Source organism: Vanessa cardui, chromosome 23 (genome assembly GCF_905220365.1).
Source record: "Vanessa cardui chromosome 23, ilVanCard2.1, whole genome shotgun sequence".
NCBI classification, from domain to species: Eukaryota; Metazoa; Arthropoda; class Insecta; order Lepidoptera; family Nymphalidae; genus Vanessa; species Vanessa cardui.
Genome location: NC_061145.1, coordinates 6,117,544 through 6,132,258, shown reverse-complemented (window position 1 = coordinate 6,132,258; position 14,715 = coordinate 6,117,544). Strand labels below are relative to the sequence as shown.

The 14,715-nt window shown below is 33.4% G+C and overlaps 1 pseudogene; it reads right to left on the bottom strand.

Annotated features, from left to right (window-relative positions):
* Positions 1-9,843: 9,843 nt before the first annotated feature.
* LOC124539930 lies at positions 9,844-9,949 on the bottom strand (annotated as a pseudogene).
* Positions 9,950-14,715: the final 4,766 nt, after the last annotated feature.

The window sequence follows — 14,715 nt, the reverse complement described above, 5'->3', positions numbered from 1 at the left end:
TTGCTTCAATCTCACTAATTGTTCGCAATACAGTTCTGAATCGATGGTCCTGCCGGGCGGTAACTGCTCATAATGAATGATGCCCTTCCAATCCCACCATACACACAGCATTACCTTGTTGCGAGTTAATCCGGGTTTTGCCACAGTCTGTGAAGCTTGACCGGCCTTTGACCACGATCTTTTTCGCACGGTCTTGTCGTATGTGATCCACTTTTCATCACCAGTTATCAGCTTCTTCAAAAATGGTTCGGTTTCATTACGTCGTAATAAAGAATCACAAATGAGTACACGGTTCCTTAGGTTTCTTTCAGTGAGTTCACGAGGCACCCATATATCGAGCTTTTTTGTGTAACCAGCTTTATTCAAATGAGTCAAAACCGTTTTGTGGTCAATTGCCAGTTTTTCAGCTACATCGTAACTACCAATATGCCGATCTTGCTCCACTTTTTCAAAAATGGCATCAATTTTGTCCGTAACAGGGCGAACAGAGCGAGATGCATCTTTGATATCAAAATTTCCGGCTTGAAAACGCTTAAGCCAAACTTGCGCTACTCTCACAGATACTGCATTAGGTCCATAAATATTACAATTTTTTTTCGCGGCTTGAGTTGCATTTTTACCTTTTTTATAGTAAAATTTTAAAATGTATCGAATTTCTTCTTTAGATTCACTCATTTTAACAACAAAAAAAACAAATGAAAATCACACAAATTCCTAATTTGAATTTGGAAGTGACTTCTTTAAAATTAAAACTTTTTAATGATACCAAAACCAGCAAGATACAAATGGTATAGCCAAAGAGATTTTATTACAAGTTCATACATACTATATGCGAAAAGACTTCTTTCCCCAACCTAATATACCAAAATATCATTTTTTCACAATTTTTGTCTCTCTCTCTGTTTGTTCCGGCTAATCTCCGAAACGGCTGGAGCGAATTTGACGGGACTTTCTAAAGCAGATAACTGATATAATCAGGCTATAACAATCGAGGCTAATAACTTAGGTTACAATAATATTTTTTACGTTAAATTCAAACGCGTACAAGATCGCGGGCACAGCTAGTGTAATATAAAAATATCACATTATGTGATCGGGCCTTGGGCGGCGAGAAATTGATTTCGTCCTATCATGCTGCATTAGGACAGGTCGGCGAGTTGACATGCGTCATAATAGAGGGCTGTCATTTTCAAACTAAATCGAGCTAGAAAAGATATGGAAAGATATATGCTTTTTCATCAATATCCTTAGTAGCTTGTTCAAATTCAGCAAAAAATATTTAGGGCATCCTTGTGCTTACAACAGTATTAAGTCTTGTCTGATTTTACTTGTTTTTTTAATTAAATTAAATATTTCTTCTGCGGTCATTGCAAAACTTTATTTAGGTTTTCATTTTAGGAAGAGATTTTGAGGCAGGCCTTACTCATGATTAATTAATGATTAAACTCGCATTTTTAAAGCGGACGGCTTCACCCAGCAGTGTTCTCAGAGTTGTATCCCTATAAGAAAGAAGGAATTGATTAACTTCAGAATGAGTTTAGGCGGCTAGGTTAAACCCCTTTAGAGTGCACTTGTATCTCCACATAACTTGTGCTACTAGAATATACTGCACAGTTTGTCCTTTGAGAATGGCCAAAATTATTATGATCAGAAGTAGGCATGAATGTACCATACATTCATGCCTAATTTAAAAAATATCTTTGAAGTACATGATTTACAGAGTGAACGGGTATAAATTGTCACATAAAGGAAAGGCGTTTCAAGGGGGCTACCTTTCTTTCTCTTTTTTTCTCTCTGTCTCTTTCTATTAAGATTGATTCACATAGGCTTTGATAAAAACTTGTCATTTTATTGTTCTTGAGCATTGTTAATTTATTTTGCGTCTGTTATTTAATACACAAAACATTGTAAAAGAAACTTCAGTCCAACCGGGTGTATGACGCATCTCTTTTGTATATTTTCTCGTTTATATAATAAGGAAAGTGCCAACCCTGTTTTCCTACGCAACATGTTGATTTTCTCACACTGTGTTCTTAAAGTGATCTTACATAATGGTATAGCCGAAAATAAGTTTGAAATATTCTTGAATTATAGTCGGGTAAAGTAAGTGGGCGGTATATTCTATAAATCATATCAATATTTTGATACAACCCTGACAAACAAGGAGTCGAGATGGCCCAGTGGTTAGAACGCGTGCATCTTAACCGATGATTGCGGGTTCAAAACCAGGCAAGCACCGCTGTTTCATGTGCTTAATTTGTCTTTATAATTCCTGAAACCTGGATGTTCATTTCACAAATTTCATAGAAATTCTGCCACATGTGTATTCCACCAACCCGCATTGGAACAGCGTGGTGGAATATGTTCCAAACCTTCTCCTCAAAGGGAGAGGAGGCCTTTAGCCCAGCAGTGGGAATTTACAGGCTGTTGTTGTTTGTTGGTGACAAACAACAGTATAATACAAAATATATGATCAAATATTATTGTGTTTATTAATATTATTATGAGTATGATTTATACGACATTGATTTCATGAAGGATTGAATTTTTTTTACTTAGGTTTGATAAAGGACGAGCAAAGGTGCCTCCTGATATAACGATCAGTCATCACAGCCCACAGTCAATGCCACTGTAAGAATTATTAATCATTCTTTACATCGTGTATGCACTACTTTGGGAACTAACATGTCATGTTCTTTATGTCTGTAGTACAATTACAAATTATAGGTAGTACAAAATGAGCAAGGATATGTTAGTCGACGTGTTCCGATAGAGAACGAAGGCGATTGACTCTACTACGACCAGCTTGGTGGTAGGGTTTTGTGCAAGCCCGTCTAGGTAGGTACGACCCACTCATCAGTTAATCTACCGCCAAAAATAGTACTCAGTATTGTTGTGTTTCGGTCTGAAGGGTGAGTGAGCCAGTGTAAGTACAGGCACAAGGGACATAACATCTTAGTTCCTATGGTTGGTGGCACATTGACGATGTAAGGAGTAGTTAATATTTCTTACAGCGTCATTGTCTATGTGCGATGGTGACCACTTACCATCAGGTGGCCCATATGCTCGTCCGCCAACGTATACCATAAAAAAAGCTCTCAAGATAAGCCTGTTGAATTGGCAGTGGGATGGTCACATCTGTCGAAGAACTGATAGCCGTTGGAACGATTACTCACGGAAAGTGGCTGGGAGAATGTGGATGAGAAGGGCTCAAGATCGGACAACAACAGTGGACGAATACAGGCTCATATTCATGATGATGATGAACTGTTAGTCCTTGCTCTAATAGGTGCAGTAAAATTTTGCTGCAGAAATTTAGTAGGTACGTAAAAGTTGTATTGTTTCACTTCAAAACACAAAAGTGTAGCATTATTTTTATAAAAATGATTCGAATTAACATGATTTTATTTCGAAAAACAAATCATTTAACCTAGATACGGTAAAACGAGTGAGTGCGCACAAGTGACGTCACATCCGCCGTCAGGCAGCGCTTCCGCTACACGTTTCCGGAACGCGCACTAACGTTCCTTGTTCAACGTTTGGTGAAATAAAATGGTTATTAATTATTATATTATTAATTTCTGTTTTCGTAATCTAGATTTTACATCGAATTAAATATCATTACATAGCATAAAACAAAGTCGCTTATTGCTGTCTGTCTATGTATGCTAAGTTTTTTAAAATTCTGATGCGGATTTTTTTAATAGATAAAGTGATTTGAGGGGAAGGTTTTTGTATATCATACGTAGACTATATAGTAAAGAAAAACTGATAATTTTAGAAATTTCTTATGAAATGTAAATTAGTTAATTTTTTAGTATATTAAGTATAAGTATTGCACACGTTATTTTAAATAATTTTTTTGCTTTACCGGCTTGTTTAACAATTGTCGTTCTATTGCAAGTTATTTACACAAAACCTTAATAAATTATATACCTAAACCTTCCTCATGAATGACTCTGTCTATTAGTGAAAAACCGCATGAAAAAAAATCCGTTCCAGTAGTTTTGGAGTTTATCGTCAACATACTGATAGACAGACGCGACCGGAGGACTTCATCAACCGACTTCAAAAAGGAGGAGGTTATCAATTCGTATGTATTTTTTTATGTTTGTTAACTCATGAAATATTACAGTAACTATAACTACGTTATATAATCGTAAATCAACTTTTAGGTAGTCTAATATTTTTAATTTCATTTTACTTAGGAGGACTCTAAAAAATATGTTGAATACACGATTATTTTCATGACTTTTTAGTGCATATTTATTTCTTTTAAAAAAGTGGTTTGTTTGAAGTCGGTTTTTCTTTTTGTTAATTTTTTTATTTATTTTATTTTATGTAGTGATATGAATGTAATGCAAAATGGTTTCAAAGTTTAAGTGTACATATCGCCACTTCTAAATTGATCGTTCGATCGTTGATCGAAGGTATACGAAGGGTCAGTAATTGTGCTCAAAATGGGTCACCCCAATTTAACCAACGCGTGGATGACGGCTTTATGAGATTTCATACTGCGTTTCGAATAATGCTATTGGGAGTTATATTAAAACGAATTTATATGCTAAAACGGCATATCGTATGATTGTTCATCTTTCGTCGTATGTCATTAATATGTATTCTCTAATTCCAAGTGGCGTTTGTAGTTGAAACATGTGGAGTAATAACTACTTTTATAAAAGATTTAGCTTTATTTACCAGTGAAAAGTGGGTTAGTTCATGTATTGTCTCATCAATTGTACAGTAGCTATTATTAAATTTAGAGCCAAGATGGCCTAGTGGTTAGAACCCATGCATCTTAAGCGATGATTGCGGGTTCAAACTCAAGCAAGCACCACTGAATTTGTGTTTATAATTCATCTTGTGCTCGGCGGTGAAGGAAAACATCGTAAATAAACCTGCAGGTGTCTAATTTCATAGAAATACTGCCACATATGTATTCCAACAACCCACATTGAAACAGCGTGGTGGAATATATTTCAAACCTCCTATTCTCCTCAAAGGGAGAGGAGGCCTTAGCCTAACAGTGGGAAATATACAGGCTGTTTTTGTTGTATTATTAATTTAGAATTAATCTCCTCACCTCGTAAAGTCAAGTATTTTAGTAAACTGACTTAATTAATATTTTACTTAATTAGATTGTATCTAAAGCTCGAAACTGACTTGTAATATTCGAACGTAATGCATGTTATAAATGTTACAATGCGAGCTTTTATACAGCCGGTACAATGAGCCGAACCGTTTACAGTTTGCTACACGTACCTGACTACATTTTGCTTCGGACGGTTTTGCGTCGGATTCCTTTGAGAGTTACGTTGCAAGTCAGAGGTACTGGGCGACGTGTTACTCGTCGGCATACATGGACTTCTACGTGCCTTTTTGCTATTGTCACTTTGTCGCTTCATACCTTTGCTGACACGATACTGACTACGCTTACGACAGCCTTTATGAAAAATGTTGGCCAAAAACACACAATTATAAGATATGAAAACAATGATGATAGAGTAGGTAAAAAGTCCTATAAATTTTGTATATGTATCACACTTGTAGTATCTTCCCACATATATTTTAATCAGTCCTGCCTAAAGAATTACCAGGCTTGTTTTTTTGCTAGAAAAACGCTTGACGCATTTCCCCCATGTGATGGAAGTTAGGGGGTATGTGGGACTCCCCGATGGCCTGGACGACGAGTACGGCCAGGTACACCGGAATACCCATCACAAAACCAGCGATACCCTCTCCTTCTCTTCGGTGGACGCCACGGGATCGCTTTCGTATGCCACTATGACGCCCTCACAAAGAATCGCCAGCCCATTGCAACAAGCACATCATGTATATTGTGACCTAATGGATAATACGATAGGCTAATAATCGGTCAGTAAAATGTCGATTTTGGGGGATATTTGGAGAAATACCCAACAACAAATATGTTGAATAGAATAAAAAAGAAAAGTATACATAAATATCTGAGGCAAGATAACTATGTTGCATGATGTGCACTCTCAATGACTGTCATGACCAATATCAGGTGTAACGGTTTTTCTTACTTTCAGATGCAACTTTGGAAAATTAGTCCTGAATAGAGCAGATATCTCTTCTGTTTATCATATAAGTATAAACAAAGAAGTGTAACTCTTAATATAATTTGAAGAATAAAGGCACTAGATATCCCGTGAGACAAAACGCTTCCATCACAGCCCTTTCCCTTGACCGATTTACCCTAATTTCGGAACTTGACCCGTATATTTAAAGGATAAATACAAATAAATCGCTGTTTTATTTCCCGGAGGTATTTTCGGAAGATTCTAACAATATCTTAGAAACAAGATCGAAAATAGACACAAATACTATCTTCATCTTTTTCTTGAATAAAAAATAAAATCAGATGAAATTGCAGCTACATAATAATAGTATATTTTTCAATCTTCTCAGAAAAGTGTCGCATTTTCTTGTATAAGTACTATAGATATAGTAGTTTTTCCAGTTAGGCATTACAAAAAATTACTTAGCTTTATATTTACATTGTTAAATTGTTTTGTATGGTCAAATATTTGTCTTAATAAAATCAAGTATTTTTTATACTACCAATACATTTTTTTATTGTATATTCTGTGATTTCTTATCAAATTTCTACTTTCATCGTAAATACTTTCTTTATCGAGCCCTACCCATGTCCATAGATGTAAATCTATAGAGATATCAAATTAGGATCATTATATGAATGAAAATAAATTGACATTTGGTACTAATTATTCGCGCTGGTTGAACAGTTGATGGACCTACTGCAGCATCACCGGACTGGGCAGGTATCAGCCACTCATTAAGTATTCTACCGCCGTACAGCAATACTCAGTATTGTTGTAAGTAAGACAGTGTAACTACAGTAGGAACATGAAAATATTTTCCAAGGTTTTATTTGGCGGCCTATTTGGTCGTCAGCCTACCTAAATCATAAAAAACCTAATGCTAGATTTATTGTAATGTAATAAATATAAGAAGCGCGTTATCATCTTACACAGAAGCTTTCTAGTTTGTCCCGAAGTTTGGGTGCTTGATAAATATATGTCACCGTTAAATTATAAGAGTCGAGATGGCCCAGTGAGAGCCGAGATGACCCAGTGATTAGAACGCGTGCACCTTAACTGTTGATTGTGATTGTGATTTTTCTAGTCCATCTCTCTTTATCTTGACGTACAGTATCACTAGCCTACATCCACTTCAGAAAAACATAATAAATTCAAAATAATCGGGAGATTCATTGTTTTTAAAAATGTGTAAATCCAACAACCGCGCTATTCTCAAATTGCCATTTTGTTTTCCACAGTAAGATAAAGCAATTATCAAGGCTACTTGTTGTGTGTAAAAGTGTTCAATTGAATTATTCACATTTTCAAGATTAATTGAATGACTATTTACTTCGAATAATACTTTGTTTTATTATTGAAAAGAATTTATAGTTTTATAAAATTATTTTCTCTTCTGGATGTTAAATATATTATGTATATACATATTACATACGATAGTAAGAAGCCGGTATAATAATCGTATCAGCTTACTAATTAAGTTTGATGAAATTTCTCGTACATTCTTTGCTTTAAAATTTTGTTTTAGTATTCATGTTTTATTCTGGACATATAATAAAATTCGAGTGTCTGTTTGTATAATTAAAATAACTACAATAACATTTTTTTACAACTTTTTCTGTTTGTTCTTGCTAATCTCAGAGACGGCTGGAACGATTTTAACGGTACTTTCACTGGCAGGTAGCTGAATTTATAAGGGGTAGCTTAAGCTTCTTTATATTATAATTTTGTGATATATAAAATATTAATAAAGTCACGCTGCAAAGTATAAATACTCCCCACTACCGCGGGCAGCCCCGGCTTGTACCACCACTCTGCCGTCACGTTGGGTGCCACCCAACCCCACCAACAACTTAATATCACATAAGCTGTCAAACACAGAATTAAGTAATAAATTGTAGTAAAATCTGCGAACCGAACAATAAATTTTCGTTAAATTAAAACGCAGGCAAAGTTGCGGGCACAGCTAGTTGAGAATAAAAGAACAGGTCATAATAATAAAAGTATGACAAGACTTTGTCGCCGCTCGCTGCTTCATAATTAAATTTCAATATAGAGATACTGATACCTGTATGAGAATTTACAATAATGACTCGGAACTTTAATGAACGAGCTTCGCGCGCTTCTAGTATTAATCTTTTTTTTAAAAATGGCGTTTTTTGCAAAAAAATTCCCTAAGGGATACATGAAAGTGAAATATCTCTCATTGATAGTCATGAAATCTCAGAAACCGCAACACTTAAAAACTTGCTAAGAACAGATTTTTTATATACCTACCCCTTAGGGGGTAAATTGGTGTCGGAAATTTCTGCTTCCTAAATTTTGCATAGTACAAGCCGCGCGTTCAGTTAGTAATCAGATAAACTTAAAAAGCAAAAACCATATCCACATACACATATAAGCAGAAATCGTTAGACCACGTTGCGTTATAAATTAATTAAAAGTATGTATGTTATATACGTACATTGAGTAATGATATGAGATATTATAAGATATACAGAGGAAAATTACAATATGTCAGTGGCAATTTTAAAGTAAGCCGATTTCACAACCGTATATCTGAAAGTATCATAGGAAGCTTCGTTCTGCAATATTAAATGCATTCAAGAAAAACACAATACTATACAGGTTGACAGACTATATAACTTAGCAATTTTGAATAAATGTTATTATTCAACGACACTGATATTACTAAAATCATTGATAATTTGGCCAATGATAAAAATATTGAACTTAAATATACAGTGATTGATTAAGTATTTAACTAATGATTTGGTCAGGGTTTTCCTAGATATCCTTAAACCTCTTAGCTCTGATTCTAATGCGAGGGAATCTGAATACTAAGGCAGGCATTCTTATTACTTTAATTGAAGGTACCACTTAGGGTCTCAGAGATAACTAATCTCGAGTCGTTTCATATTTGAAATGAAAGTTTGGATCAACATACACTTAAATATTTTCGTATGTTAGGAAAAAAGAAAGAAAGATAACTTAAACTATCCTAAGTTGAACTATTTAATATTAACATTGTTTAACTTGAGAAAAGCTTGTGTTGTTTTAACTTTAATTTTATTTTTATTAATATCATAATATAAGGCAAGGTTATTTATTAATAAAACCCTTGTTCATTATAAAATATATTTCATTATTACTGACGATTCTCGAATATGAATTAGAATTTTGTGTATGTACTTTATTGGTATTTATTACCTACATACTGTGCTGTAGTCGTCTGTGTAAGAGAAAGGCAAGCCAAAGGCAAGATAGACTGGCGCCGTAACGCGTTACGTAACGAACCCTCTGATAAGAAGTTATCACTTCGATGAAGAAATTTATAATTTTATAACATAATATGGCCTTTTGGAATTCAAAAGAGTAAAAATAATAATACAATCGATAAGAAAAATAAAAATAATTCTACTGCAAAAGGCGGTCTTGTCGTTTAGGGAGCAATCTTTTTCAGACAAGCTTTTGATAGAGGATATGATAATGATAAAACTGTAAAAATACACAGTTTGTCAAGCTATGGGATTAATTTAATTAATTATTTACTTTTAAATGGTTTGTATTATATACATTAACAATACACACACACACACACACACACACACACGCGCGTATTTAAACATATATGGTTACTAATTTGTAGAGGTTTGTGTTAACACGTCTTGGTAGGTACATTGCATCTTAGTTCCCAAGGTTGGTGAAGGATTGGCGATATAACGAATGGTTAATATTTTTTACAGTGCCATTGTCTAGGATAATTTAGTATTTGCCACTAAACTGGTCCCGTAGTGCGGAAACTTTCAGATATTAAGCTGAAAATAACAGATACTTTGATATTAGTCATATGGCCGAAAAGCGATAACTCCTATTTCTCCTTCACCAATATGTCAGAAAAAAATATATAAACGCAAACCAAATCAAATCAAATCAATTTATTCAAGTAAACTTCACAAAGAAGCGTTTTTGAATCGTCAACAATTAAATACTACGCATTTACGCAAATGACGTAAATAAATAATTATATGAAGAAATTATGTAAAATAACACACCACACTTACGTTTATAATAAAATATTATTGTAACGTAAGTCCACAGATATTTATAAATGACATTGCTTTACATATAGTTTCTAAGAAAATACAAACTCAGTTGTAGTAATTCGTAGATGACTTATTATTAGAAAACTTCCGTAAACATATTTTGGCTACATCTCCATAATTTATTACGATCCACCTTTGTTATTCAGGATCATTAAATCTTTTATACAATAGTTTCAATATTTTCATTAATATAATTAATTCTATTTGAAATAAGATTACAAAATATTGTAGTAAGTAGATGTACAAGATTGAATTTATCCGAAATCAAAGGCACAGCAAGAAACAATTCATTTCATTAGATAGATGACTAGATGTTTTACCATTCATCTAAGTATGTATATTTTTATGCTGTTTGATTGAAACTAGTAAAAGGATAACTTAACAGTGATCATCGTCGCCTATGGATACGCAACATACGAAGAGATACTGGTTCGTTGCCGGACTATTGTAATTATAAACTCAAAATCAAATGGCTTTATTCAATGTGGAAGCATTAAACTTACTTATTCATAGTCAAGTCAAACCCTAACTGTGGTTCGGAAAAGAAAATACTCTGAGAAGAACCGGCGAAAGAATTATTTTTTTTTCAATTATTTACAAAATTGAATATGAATAGTAATAGGAGGTGATCTTTTCATTCTCAAGGAGTGCTATCAATTATCAACTTACTAATTGTATAATAAATAACCTTTCGCACACAAGCGTACATTTGGTTACTCACCCTTTTAACAAGAGCTCAATGATGTCAAAACAAATAATAGATTCACGGTGAAAAAAATCCTAAGCTATTGGTACCCATTGGAAAGAAAATCCCTGGCTACATTTTATAAACATTTTTTTTAATCATTATTACGTTGGACTTTCTTTATTGAAGTTTGAATAATGAAACCGTTATTCGAGCCGGAGTTACTTTGTCTCTGATTTTTAATTATAAAGTTGTGAAGAAAAATGAGCAATAAACTTATCTCAAGGTCTTAATGTTTTTCTTTCCAAGTGATAAACCGCGAACGGTAATATTTGTTTAAATCTTTACTAGGTGAGATGATCTATTTATTTATCGAATATGTAATGAATAATTGATTTTCATTCAGACTACGGATCAGTGAGTCATGATGATGAATAAAACATTGTTCATTCACTCGAAAAAGTCAAATATTACCATTATAGAAAGATATTATGGAAATATGAAATGGAGGCTTTTAAACGCTCTAAAGGTACTCGAAGAATGGGGGCGATTCGGGACTTATTTGACATCAATTTATCAATTTAAACGCTAAAAGAAGACGATCAGTCTTGGTTCATTGAAGTTTTTATGCCGTTTTATAAATTTGTCCACTATTTCAATTAGTTAGTTGCTTGGTACTCTGAACTACTGAATATCCACCTATTAAAGTTGCTTAGCTTTATGCATACCCAAAAATAAGAAAAAGACCTTATGTTTTGTTCTTAATTTTGTTATAAAAAATATACTTTCGATTTTTCTTTTACCAATTTCAAATGATGATACTAATATTTTATTATGAACTGAACCAGGTAGACCAATGAATTGATGAAGGTGCAGCATGGTGATTGGACGCGAATGTCGGAGAACTGGAAGTTTTGGCTTATTTTGGAAGAGGCTCGCAGTGGGTCGGGTGATGGTGTTGATAATGATGGCACTATGAAAATCCATTTGGCTGAAAACGGGGACTTTAAGCCTTATGCTCAATGCTTATTTATGATATATGTTGGCGAACGAACAAATGTGGTATCTGTTGTTAAGTGGTCAAATAGACAATGACGGAGACGGACAGAAATATTAACAATTTCTTCAAACGTCAACCTATGGTGACTATACTATACACTATGGTGTTATGTCTCTTGTGCCTCTAGTGAATTTTGGCTTCTTTGACTTAATATAACAAAATGTACGTTATGAAAGAAATATTCAATATATAAATTATTGTCTTGGAATTCAGTTAAATTATACGTTGGTTAGAAAGTATATAACAGCTACATAATATTACATATACCTAATATACAATTTGTCATCTGGGGTTTCTTATATTCAAGCTTCCTTGGGATTCAAAGTCACCTCATTCTCAATTTCATCACATTAGGTTCAGACAGACAGTGCAAATTACGTAAAAAAAACTTACCCAAAAAATAGACACGTACTGTTGAAATAATTAGATTTTTCCATCTAAACGAAAAATTAATCGATCAATTTTTGTTTAGAGCAAAACTCGTCCGAAAAAACCACTAAAAATGACAACACAAATATTGCGTTCCAATACAAATAGTTGGATAGTAAATATTTGTGAATGCCTTCAACTGCCGTCGCCGTCCAATATTTACCTATGAATACGGAATAGAGGCGTTTAACACTTACAAAAGTTTGGTCCGTTTGAAATTTATTTTACTTTCAATATTGTACTACCGTCATGACTGTTGGTTCTTGGAAAATGTAAATGTTGTACGGCGTTGGATTCACGCGCTCGTGCTTTGCGAGAATTTGTACAAATTCTTAAAATAAAAATAAATTCTAATCATATCAATTTTAAAAAAAGTATTTTTTTTTAACTAAAATAGTAATTATTTTAGGTCTCATGCACCATAATAAAAACAAAAGAATATCAATTGGATACCTAAGACGTAACTATTATCGTCCAATATTGTAGGCTGATGAAGCTAGTCTTTAGCTTCTATCTTTCAAAATGATAACAATATATACATATATGACGGAAAACCGGCAAGATTGTTTGGTTGGGGATCTTTGATATACGTTTCACGAAATAATAGAATAAATCTATAGCTGGATTCGAATATTGATTTTTTACAGTATTCGCGAATTTCAATTCAATTCTTAATTTAATGGCTATTAGTTGTGCCGGCAGGGCAGAGATTATTTCGCCAATGTCACGTAGGATGAAGAAGACAAGAAACGAGATTGTAATATTCGCGAAACCATCTGTCATTTCTTATTTTTCCAAAATGATTTTCACTGGCCATCCAGAATCAAATCTCTAAAGTAAGTGAATACAATTGTAGTATTTAATTATCTGATGCTGCGACATATGCAGGATTATCGGTAATTTGACATATTTCCGTTAAGAGATGATAGGGGTCACTTTTCAACCGACTTCAATTCGTCTGTATTTTTTTCTTTTTTTTATGTTTGTTACCTCATAACTTTTCACTGGGTGGACCGATTTTCATAATTTTTTTTTGTTTGAAAGGTAGTGCTTCCCGTGGGGTCCCATTTTAATTTTATTTTTTTCCGATGATGGTATCCGTATGAAAACGACATAAGTCTTAAATTTGCGTTATGTATATGCGCGACAAATAGGTGAATAAATGAAAATCACGTCAACCAATTTTGATGATTCTTTTTTTATTATATATACTTCAAGGGTAGTTTGGTGAAAGTTTGGTAAGGTTCTGAGCATAGGATCCATGACAAAGTAACGGAACGGAAGGGAACGGAACGATTTTGAGGAACATGTTAGCAATACTCGGAATCTTTTATTTATAGGTTATTTGGATATGGATATTTAAGTCACCTTCCGTAATGTGGTTATGTTTATGTAATTATCATAGTCGAATATTATAATCAACTAGCTATCCACCCCGGCTTCGCACGGGTGCAATACTGATATTAAATATATAATACTACAGAATTTGTTTATTTTCGACATCACATTGCAAACTTCTAAAATTATCAGTGTTTCTTTACTATATTGTTCATGTATTATTTACACAGACCTTCCCCTTGAATCACACTCTCTATTAAAGAAAACCGCATCAAAACCGTTGCGTAGATTTAAAGATATAGGGACAGAGAAAGCGACTTTGTTTTATACTATGTAGTGATGGAACTCCTAAACGACTTTAAAAAATATGTTAAATATGCAATTATATTTATTACTTTTTAGTGCATTTTTATTTGTTTTAAAATAGTGTTTTGTTTGAAGTCGGTTTTTCTTTTTGTTATAATTTTATTTATTATTATTAGGATACGAATTTCCAGAAAATAACTCTCCTTTCAGGGACCTCTTCGCGAGGATAATGATAAGGATAGAATCTTGCATTATTCACTATAGAACATGGTGTGTGTGCTTTGCTCCGTTAGAGAGAGTTTCTCGGATTTGCTTTTACCAATACTTTATTTAGGCTATATTACAAAATGTCTTAGTTATAACTTAGCTATTGAACTGTTAGTTTACATTTTATTTTAAATTTGTATTAAGTAAGTCAGTTAAGTAAGTAAGGATTTTTTCCATTGGATATTATTTTTAGTTAATTTTGTGGGAACCTTTAGTACAAATTCGTTCATGTTCGAATACGAATTTTCGCCAACGTACTTTCTGATCATTTTATTTCGGTTGCTTTGAAATAAATTCCTACTTTTTATACATTTTTGGAAAGTCTAGAAAATGGGAATATTTATAAAAAAAATCTGCAGAGTTCTATTACTATATATAAGTTCTATACTGATTTCTTTTCATCATTAACTCTTAGTAGTGCCTAATACATATGAGTTATTA